The sequence below is a fragment of the Pelobates fuscus genome, chromosome 1 (genome assembly GCF_036172605.1).
Source record: "Pelobates fuscus isolate aPelFus1 chromosome 1, aPelFus1.pri, whole genome shotgun sequence".
NCBI classification, from domain to species: Eukaryota; Metazoa; Chordata; class Amphibia; order Anura; family Pelobatidae; genus Pelobates; species Pelobates fuscus.
The window spans coordinates 81,313,657-81,325,539 of NC_086317.1; positions in this window are offsets into that span (position 1 = coordinate 81,313,657).

Below are 11,883 nucleotides of genomic sequence, written 5' to 3' on the forward strand. Positions count from 1 at the left end.
TGTAGTAGGGATAATTTTCCCAGTGTGGTGGAAACTACTTTAACGCAGGGAAGTGGTTAGGAAAGATCATTTGCAGAATTTTCTTTACTATTTATTACATGTGAACTATGGGTCACCACGCTAATGCCATTTTTATGATTTGTTTCCCTTATAGAACCACTGGCTCTGGCCTCTGAACAACAGTGACTGTCATTTTTGGCTTTGACACCATTTCTACTTGATCCGTCTCAAATATAAAATTTACTAATTGGTCTCCCATTTTGCTAGTCTCTATCAAGCCTATGTGTGCACAAGGGATGTGTTCAAGCAGGCCCCAATAGATGGCGCAAGATAGTCGACTTCCCTGCTTCAATTCAGGACTGCAACCACTATTTATACGTTTGTATTAGCTCATTACTTTGTCCTAGATTTGTACAATTACTTTCATTTTGTATTTGTTATTACATAATACATTGAAAATAAAAAAAAAGTTTGTTTATTTTAGTTTGTTAAACAAATACACATAATTTTTTACTATCTTTGCATTGTCTGCTTGTTGTAGTCTGTGTCTAGGTACTGATTGCAAGAAGCCTGCCAGAGAAATTAATTGCATTCAGAGAACAGTGGGTGGGCGATTGTGTACCTTAAGAATGAAACCTGTACCTGGATTCCAATAAAAAATGTCTCTGAATGCCATGGCATTCTAACTATATCCTACTCACCAGACTCATACCCTCATACTTGGACTTTCATATCTTTACAGTCACATTTTCCTGTAGTCAGTAGCATAAACTCATTGCTTAGTAAAACAATACTGGCTTGATTGGATAATCATTTTTTATAGCATTTAAGTCCTATAAATTTAGGATTTGTAAACTAGTTTGTTACGGAATATGGCATGTCTATGTATAGTTACTTGTGTGGACATGTAGGCTCCTCTTCTTACACAATTCCAAGGCATGGTCCCTTTCTGCCTGTATATTGGAGTATAAAATAGATTGCTCGCATACTGCAATAATTTAACTTTTGACCATATATTTTTGTGTATAACTACAGAGAAGCATTGTTTTCTGAATGCCTTTTCCTACAGGCAGCATACCAAGGGGTGTTGCCCACGCAACTATGAAAAGTATTACACTGGAATCTTTGGTATGAGTCCTCTGTAGATATGGTTTATTCAATAATATTTAGACCTATAGATACAGCAGAGGAGTGAGATGTCAAGACAGAAATCCCATCAAATTGTAGGGGGTCCGGCTGAGGCAATAGGAATATTGTTTAATAGGCTTATACATGTAGGCTCACTATGACAATGGTGTAAAGAGTTCAGTGTTCCAAGGAACTTCATCAATGGATAAACTGTGTCAAGAATTACTTGCAGCAATAAGACTAAATGAACCAGTACAAGGCAAGCACATATTTAACAGAACATTACTACCCATGTATTCCTCATTGCGTTTCTTTATTATACCAGCAACTTTTTGACTGACCCTGTGGTCTTTATCACATCAGCTTGGCAATACATAAGTGCTAGTGGTATTTTTTTGTTCTCTCATTATTATTATAATACATTTTTTTATTTATATAGCGCCATCAGATTCCGTAGCGCTGTACAATGGGTATTCTATGAATTACGAGGTTGCAGTTATTACCTTGCACATACATCTGTAATTGGAGGCAATTTGAATTCCTAGTGGACACCTAGGATGGGACACATGCCAGGGTCGTCAAAATAAGTATAAGCATATGGGGCAAGTCTCTCAATGTTGTAGGGATAGTCAGTACAATAACAGATATGACACAAACGCAACATTAAATTTGACGCGCTGTCTCCCATCTGACAGAGCATACCTTCCAGCTCTCTGCTTTTATAAGGACCATCTTGTAACGCCTTTGGAATGGCCAACTATATTTTTCATCCCTCTTTTGGAGACATGGGAAGACTTGCCAAAAGGGAATGTCTCAAACACTTGTTCAATTGACAACCACCACATTATGGAGTTTTCAGTTATGTCTGAGATCATTTTAACCTGTAAGTGTTTAGTTTTCTGTGGTCTTCCACCAGGGAGGGTTAGATCCTCCTCATGATCTTAAGAAAAGTGTTCCTGAAGTAAAAACAAAGAATTGTAGAGGGGAGGAAAGAGATGTCCGTACGCGTCATGTGAGCTCCTCCCTCACGTTGGACAGCAAAAAAGAAAATCAAATTCCTTTGTTGACACCAGCTGCAGTGCTATCTTCAGACAAATGACCGTTAATATTTCTATTTATCCACAAGAGCTCTGTAGATAGCATACCAGTTAGTTTTCTGGTATAAAATCCAGCCACCCAATATCGAGCCTACCTTCTGGAGATGTTTTCAACTACCTCCTGTCTCAGCTGTTTGGTACACATCACACTGTAAACGCTCCCCCAATAATAAATAACACAAATCTCATTGCTTAAAGCAACTATTAATCCTCCCCCTCATGCTCCTAAAGATTGTGTTGGGGTCTTGTGGGATCCTCCATAGACATCAGCACGTGAGAATACCGCGCTGACATGAAGATAAAGCGCAAGTAGCTGAAGAGGTCCTCGAAGAAGAAGATGGCGGCAGCTACAAGGGCTGTGTTCAGGTAAATAAAAACTACCTTCTTTGAAAAGACCCCAGAAGGTGTCAGGGCAGCTTTAAGAGCAGGTGTGCAGCTACATGTATTCTTGTGGTTTCTTTTTGTGCTTGCTGGGGGGAATACAGTAAGGGAAGGAAAAGGAATGGCTGAGGTTAATAGACTCTTACACCGATATCTAAAGCCAACATCATAAATGAGGATTGCCCTGCTTGGGTAAGCATTCTTAAGCACAGTCAATCGAGTTACATAGAGATGGGAGACCACCAGAAGTGCAAAACGTATGGACCTCTTAATATCGTGGCGCTTGAACATTGGGCCACAGGTATGTAGTTAAAAGGACCACTATAGCCACCCAGACCACTTCAGCTCAATGAAGTGCTCTGAGGGCCGGGTCTCCCAGGTTTTAACCCTGCAGCTGTAAACATAGTAGTTTCTCTGAAACTGCTTTGTTTAAAGCTGCAGGGTTTAAATCAAGCCTCTAGTGGCTGTCTAACTGACAGCTGCTAGAGGAGCTTCCACAACGCTCAATGCGAAAAATCGCATTGAGCATGCAGAACGTCTATAGGAAAGCATTGACTAATGCTTTCCTATGGGCGGTTTGAATGGGCACGCAGCTCTGGCCGCACACGCGCATTCAGCTCCACTTGGGAGCTGACATCGGAGGGGGAGGAGAGGACAACAGCCCCGAGTGATCCCCGCGCTGGGTTAAGGTAAGTGGCTAAAGGGGTTTTAACCACTTCAACCCAGCGGCAGGGGTCCCTGAGGGTGGGGGACACCTAAGGACTATACAGTGCTAGGAAAACAAGTTTGTTTTCCTGGCACTACAGTGGTCCTTTAATATACCATTTATCTTTAAGAGGAATTTGTTGTTTTAAGAGTGGTTATAGGTTTAGGTAAACGTGGGGAAAAACTCAAAAACATATACAAAATACAAGAGGCAAATCAATAATAATAAAAAAAAAAAATTACAAAAAATAAATAAAAATACAAGAGGCATACTTCAGGCAACTTATCCTGTTCAGAAATTTAATATATTAAAAACTTAGAAACATTGCAATTATACAAATATATTAAAAATAAAACAAGCACTTTTAACATTATTTGAAAAAAAAATAAAAAATTGCCACAGTGATTAAACAATTATAATAAAATTAATATTCACTCAAAATCTACAATCGGAACACTGCGTTTCATTTACATTTATGAGATTTCAGCAAATACAATGGAGTGTCAGAGATGTGAGCAATTAATTGCAAGAAATGGTTAAGGTAGCTGCCTGCAAATAAATTAAAATTAACAGAGTTAAAAGGAAACTGTGGCACCAAAATCACTTCATCTTAATGAAGTAATTTGGGGCCATGGATGCTGCTCTTGCAGCCTTGCAAATGAAAGAAAATGAGCATTTTGCCTAATTCACACCCAATAGTGGCGGTCAGACAGCCACTGTAAATTGAAGGCAGAGTTGCAAAATTTAGGCAAAAAGTAATGATTTGGACAAATTTACCAACACTACTACAGTCACAGCATGGCTATTTTAGCCTAGATTTCACAATTTGGTTTTCTTTGCAGTACAAGTCTTTGTTTAGTGCATATACTTAGTCATTCACCTAGTCAGAGTACGTGACCATCACATTGTACTAAGATGTGCAGAGCCAGACAGAGACACTGATTTGTTGCATACCCAAGAGAAAGCTGCCAGTCACAATGAACATCCCTGATCTGATGAGCAGTACATGAAAAGTTCTATTCTGTAGTATGTCATAAAAAGAAGAAAAAAAAACCAAAACATTGAATTAAAGTATCTTTGCCATCCCTCCTTAAATAAATGTATTGATTTTGTTTCTGCAGGTTATGACCTGTACTACAGGTTGTTAGCTTGTAGAAGAACAGTACATGGAAATGCTAAACACTTAAAACTTAATCAGGTCTAATGGCATGTGTAAGTTTGGAGCTTCAGAGAGCCCTCAATTCCATGCTCTGGGAAACCACATCTTGCATAAACTCTACTAAAATGTGATATGCCATGGAAGTAAACAGGTAGCCTTCTACCCAGCCTCAACCACCTTCTACCCTACCAAATACGGTCTGAAAGTCATGATACATGTAACTCAACAACAGCAAGAGAAACAGCTGCTGATTGGTCATGGATGCTAAACATGTTACATATTTGTTTACTAAATTAATTCAGTGCAGAAATCAGGTACAATCACCCCCCCTCCCCACAATTTAGTTAATTATTACACCGGTTATCTCTTCCTCTGCAGCTCACAAGCTTACTTACCTAGCTAGACAATGCAGGGGTTAGCTCATTGGCTGAGAGCCCTCAGTTAATGTTTTAAAAGCCTTGTAGAGGCCTTCGCTCTATGTACATTTGACCCCCAAGGCAAATTGTCAAACTATTTTACTTACACTGGGATGGAGCCAATGATTACAGTGCTTGGAGTGTACCTCTAAAGTGTTACTTCATTAACCCCTTAAGGACTGGACTTTTTTTGCGATGTTGTACATTTGCGACCAGGCATCTTTTTACACTTTTGTGGTGTTTGTGTTTAGCTGTAATTTTCCGCTCTCTCATTTACTGTTCATATACAAATTATATATTGTTTTTTTCAGGACAAAAGGGGCTTTCTTTACATACCATTATTTATATAATCTCATGTAATTTAATTTTTAAAAAATGAAAAAATATGATGAAAAATTGAAAAAAATACATGTTTTTTGACTTTTATGTGAAAAATCTTTTATTCATCTACAAAAGCGAATGAAAAAAACTGCTAAATAGATTCAAAATTTTGTCCTGAGTTTAAAAATACCCAGTGTTTACATGCTTTTTGCTATTTTTTTGCATGTTATAGGGCTATAAGTACAAGTAGGATATTGCGGTTTCAAAACATATATTTTTAAAATTTATCAATAGTGACATTGTAACACTATTATCTGTCATAAATCGCTGAATAACACCCCACATGTACATATTTTTTTTAAAGTAGACAACCCAGGGTATTCAATATGGGGTATGTCCAGACTTTTTTAGTAGCCACTTCGTCGCAAACACTGGCCAAAGTTAGCGTTCATATTTGTTTGTGTGTGAAAAAAGTAAAAAACTAAATTGAACGCTAATTTTGGCCAGTGTTTGTGACCAAGTGGTTACTAAAAAAGACTGGTCATACCCCATTTGCAATACCTTGGGTTGTCTTCTTTCGCAAATGGTATGCCATCATGGGGGTAATTCTCATTCCTGGGCTACCATACGCTCTCAAAGGCAACGTAACCAACCTGGTCATTTTCAATGTAAAAATATTTGACCCATATATTTGACCCTGTAACTTTCAAAAACGCTATAAAACCTGTACATGGGGGGTACTGTTATACTCAGGAGACTTTGCTGGACACAAATATTAGTGTTTCAAAACTGGAAAATGTATCACAACAATTATATCATCAGTAAACGTGCTGTTTATGTGTGAAAAATGCAAAAAAAGTCACTTTCACTGACAATATCATCGCTGTGATATGTTTTACTGTTTTGAATCACTAATATTTGTGTTCAGCAAAGTCTCCCGAGTAAAACAGTACCCCCCATGTACAGGTTTTAGGGTGTCGTAGAACGTTACAGGGTAAAATACAGTGCTAGCAAATTAAATTCTCTAGACTTTTGGCCTGGGTTGGCAGGCAGGTCCCTTAAATTGCAATCAATAAAATAACTTAATTATGTAAAAATATTACATAAATACGCACGTAGAATTTAAATATATATGCATATGTATATATTTGAAGTCTACGTGTATATTTATATAATTATTTATGTCATTTTGTATATGGACATATGAATAGTTCGTATTCTTTTTATTTATTTATATATACATAGATATATATACAATTTCATTCTAAGTGTATTTTGATATAAATATATATATATTAATATCAAAATACAGTTAGAATAACATTTCGTATAGATATATAATTTTTTTTTAATTTTTATTATTATTTTTAATTTTTTTAATTTAATTTAAATTATTTATTATTCGTATTTTATAATAATATATATATACAATATATATATAGTTATTATATATATTATATATATACGTGTGTAAATTAATTATAAGTGTATTTTTATATTAATATATGTACATATTAATATAAAAATACACTTAGCATGGCATTATATATATGATATATAGACATATATTATATAGGTATAATATATGTCTATATATCATATATATATACACATATATAATAATATTTTTTTTTTATTACCTTTCACTTTAAATTTTTTTATGATTTTACAGTTGCAGGGAGACTGCCTGTCAGCACAGACAGTCCCCCTGCAGGCAGAGTCTAGGACACCTATTGTGACCATGTGGTCGCCCTGTTGGGCGATCACATGGCCCCAGGGGTCCTAATCCGCCATGGGGAGACTGTCTGGGCTGCAGGCAGTCTCCCCACAACGGGAGCAACGCCGATCGCCGCCGGGGGAACGACGGCGATCGGGTAAGTACATTTTAAATTTAGGACGGTTCAGGACCGTCGTCGGTCGGCAACGCAAAAATGCCGATGACGGTCCTGAACCGTCTTGCGTCCTTAAGGGGTTAAAGGGAAACTCCAGTGCCAGGAAAACAATCCGTTTTCCTGGCACTGCAAGTCTCCTCTCCCTCCCACCCCCCAATCCCCGGTTGCTGAAGGGTGAAAACCCCTTCAGTACCTTACCAGAGGCAGCAACATGTCCCACGTGGCTGCTTCTTCCTCCGCCGCTCCTCCTAGTGATTGCGTCGGCCGGTGGGCGAGACTGATCCCGCCCACCGGCCACGCATGTGCATTAGCGCTTCCCATAGGAAAGCATTGAAAATGCATTTCAATGCTTTCCTATGGGGAAATAAGCGACGCTGGAGGTCCTCACGTAGCGCGAGGACGTCCAGCGACGCTCTAGCACAGGTTTCCTGTGCTATGATCCAGGAAGTGCCCTCTAGTGGCTGTCTAGTAGATAGCCACTAGAGGTGGAGTTAACTCTGCAAGGTAATTATTGCAGTTTATAAAAAAAAAAAAAAACTGCAATAATTACAGTTGCAGGGTTAAGAGTAGTGGGAGTTGGCACCCAGACCACTCCAATGGGCAGAAGTGGTCTGGGTGCCTGGAGTGTCCCTTTAAGTTTGAGTGCTTTACTTGGTTCTGAAATAATGTTAAATCCTTAACACTTGGCTTTACTATTAAGTTTCACAGAGCTCCACGCTGATTGCCACAGGAATCTCTCCACATTTGCGCTTGTAATGGACTCTTCCCAACTACAGTCACCCAAAAGTGGAAAAACTCAAGTCCAGCTATTTAGAGGTTATGTAGAAAGAGCCGATCTAGGATGTATTATCCAGAGGTCCCTCTTTTTTTAATTTAATTAATTGGTAGCACCTGTTTAGTGGGTATAAATAGGATTGACTTATTTGAAATGGAGATCCCCTTGAGAAAAGCATCAGGTCGAAACGTTGGGGCTGTGGTCTACACTCTCTGGTCAGTGTACTTAAGGTAACATTTATAGTTTTGTTTTGCATTTATAGGTCTAGCTTTTGTCATCATATGTAGTGATATTCCTACATTCATATTACAAACTTTATTTGTGCTCCTTTCTGGTACATGGTGTATTAATAAAATCCTTTTTTTGCATCATGATAGTTTTTTTTTTTTTTATATATATACTGAATATAAATTGCAGGAATATCGAAATTGTTTTCCTATCCCACAATTTAAACCGTTTGCCAATGACCACTGATCCTCAGATAGCCTCCACTTGAACTCTAAAGCTACTTTACAAAACATCTTAACCGTGAATGCTAGCTCAGCAGAAATCACAGAATATTGGAAAGGAGAGCAGGGGATTAATCAAGACTAGAATAACTATGGCACACTATGCATCGGATATGCCCTCTCGTGTGCTACAAACAAGATCTTACTCAAGGAACAGTGTCAGGAATTCAAAATGTACAAAATTATTTAGGTGACTGGCCCCTCTCCGATCGCATGGGAAAGATTAATTTACTTTTTTTTTTGCTCCACCAGTTTCGCCGCATTTGTCCCCCCATACCATAGCGGTCATCAAATCTATATGAAAGCATTGGGAGGCTATACCACGTGCTTGAATCAATGCATCTCTATGGGGAATGTTCAGCACCTCCACGCGGAGTGTGGGCACTGAATGCCAGTGCTGCACACTCGAGGTATTCCTCGGCAGAAATGTAAACTGCTTTTTCTCTGAAAAATAGGGACAGGCTATAGATACCAGAACCACTACATTAAGCTGTAGTGATCCGGGTGACTATTGTCTTTTTAAGCTTCTCGGTTCCAAAAAAAAAAAAGTTGCCTCGTAAACGACACTAAAATGTTAAAACCCACTTCTATACACACACACACAATACAATACTAGATGTGATCAACACACAAAGCTTTTAGACCTCTCCATCTCAACAAAAGACACCCAAGTCTTGATTTAATATTTCTGGATAAGCTTTTCAAATGATATTTTAAAAGCTTGTCCAAAAACCAATATGAAATCGAAGCTTTAGAAAGAAAAAAAAAACAGTGTTGAGTAGTAAATATAGTGAAATCAGGGGAGACAAAAATCAGAAAGTCCATCTTTTAAAAGATTTATTAGTGGATGAAATGAAAGGGTTGGGACTCCGCTCCAATTGCCTAACAGCCAATAGTGCTTGTATACAGGCATATTTTCCACTTAATATTATCGTTTAAGGCCACATAGGGTTTATTCAGGTTCTTTCTGGACATAACACGAATATAGTCGAGAATGCAGGAAAAAAAAAAAACCCTGCCCTATAGAATTCACTTACTACTAGGGGAATTAAATGCATACATAAGTGCTTTCAACGGATCTGCCCTTTCTAATAGATTGATATGGTATCCAAGTATTTAAACAAGAAAGATACATTTAGATTTTCAGTAGTTTTCAAGTGCATCACTTGATCTAGATAACTGATTTTATTGACCTTGAAAGGATAAAAGACTGAATGAACCAAGTTGGAAATTGAACATGGCAACCTGCGATACATTACCATATTATAGTACAATATATTTAATAATATAACTCATACTATTAAATATACGGATACTGCAGAATACCAGAATGATCGTAATGAGGATTGCTGAAGTACACAATGAAGGCAAACTGAAGAAGGGCCTTATTCATACCAGACCAGCAGCAATATGGGGCATAAAGGATATGCACAGACCTCTTTTACAGGACTGAAGTGAGTGAAGGCTTCATGAAAATATTTTGGATGCCAGTACTTTAAGACTCTTGTTCTACTGTGTATTGTAGAATTAGAACAAAACAAACATATCACCTATAGAATGTAAGCTCTCATAATATTGTAAAGCGCTACGGAATCTGTTGGCGCTATATAAATTGCAATAATAATAATAATAATATCACAGGCTAAAGTGGTCCAAGCATAGATAGGCTGTTGCAGGACATCCCTACGGAACCTGGGAATGTTGTAACAATTCAGATATATGAAAGTACACTTCATGCTACGAGTTCACCTGTTTCAGGTTATTTTGCAGACCTCGTCAGTGAGAAGTTGATTACAAAGTTCCAGAGAAATTATTCCAGTTCAGTTGCATAGAATAAAAAAAGTTTCAAACTTGGATGTGGTTACCGTTTTGTCATTCTGCTAAAGAAGTAATGTATGTATCCTTAGCACGAAGAGAAATGGATGCCAGGAAAACTGTGGCTGTTGGTTTTAATACTTGAGGTAGCCAAGTCGGTGGAAAAAAAAATAAACATTTACCCAAGGAGTCTTAAATCAAAAACACATGGTAAACACAGCAAAACAGGTTTAAAAGCAGATCTGTAGTGCGCAAAGCATCCCTCTGGTTTGCACAATCCATAGCACCATAGTAAAAGAGGTAGAATAGATAAATTCCAAATGGAAATTCTGGATTAGAAAACCAGGGAGCCTTTTCTCGATCACTGGTTGTCAAGTCTGTCTTGGAGACTAAGGGAGCTCAAAGATTTTGGCTTTGCCCAATTGTAAACGCGAAACGTGCATAGAACCTGGGGTATGACGGAGCTTTGAGGGCTGCTTTGATAATTACTACTCTAGATGTAGCAGTGTGTCTTGCACAGTGATTCCCAATTAATTGCCTTTTAATGCAGAGCTTCTGGGCTGTAAAACTACACTTCCAGAAAAAAAAAGAAAAAAGTCTCAACATAAACTTTGTCCTTGTTTCAAAACCATAAAGTAACTATACCAATAGTGTGTGTCGATTGCTTTTTGTAAGTTTCTTTTAAATGATTTACCTTCTAGCTCTATTTTAGCAAATTGTTTTTCAAAATTAGAAATCACAAAATAAACATTCCACAGAGAAGACAACCCTGTAGCTTTAAAAGCCATGCAATCTGTGCCTCATGCAGAATATCTTAATTCTGAGCATTAATATCCTTTCAGTACTATAGTATTGAGTGTGTAATAAATTAGTTTTGTACTATACAAATATGTATTAACAATGTAAACAGAGTTCTGGAATAGACTTAAAGGAACACTATAGTCACCAAAACAAGTTTAGCTTAAAGGACCACTCTAGGCATCCAGACCACTTCAGCTTAAATGAAGTGGTCTGGGTGCCAGGTCCAGCCAGGGTTAACCCATTTTTTTTTTATAAACATAGCAGTTTCAGAGAAACTGCTATGTTTATTAATGGGTTAAGCCTTCCCCCAAATCCTCTAGTGGCTGTCTCATTGACAGCCGCTAGAGGCGATTGCGTGATTCTCACTGTGAAAAATCACAGTGAGAGCACGCAAGCGTCCATAGGAAAGCATTGTAAATGCTTTCCTATGCGACCGGCTGAATGCGCGCAGCTCTTGCCGCGCGTGCGCATTCAGCCGACGGGGCGGAACGGAGGAGGATCGGAGGTAGAGATCTCCCCGCCCAGCGCTGGAAAAAGGTAAGTTTTACCCCTTTTCCCCTTTCCAGAGCCGGGCGGGAGGGGGATCCTGAGGGTGGGGGCACCCTCAGGGCACTCTAGTGCCAGGAAAAAGAGTATGTTTTTCTGGCACTAGAGTGGTCCTTTAATGAAGCAGTTTTAGTGTACATATCATGGCTCTAATGTTTCACTGCTCAATTCTCTGCCATTAAGGAGTTAAATCACTTTTGTTTCTACAGCCCTAGCCACACCTTCCATGACTGTGACTGACACAACCTGCATGAAAACAAAATGGTTTCCTTTTCAAATAAGATGTAACTTACTTTAAAAGTTTTTATCTCCTGCTGTGTAAATTGAACTTTAAATC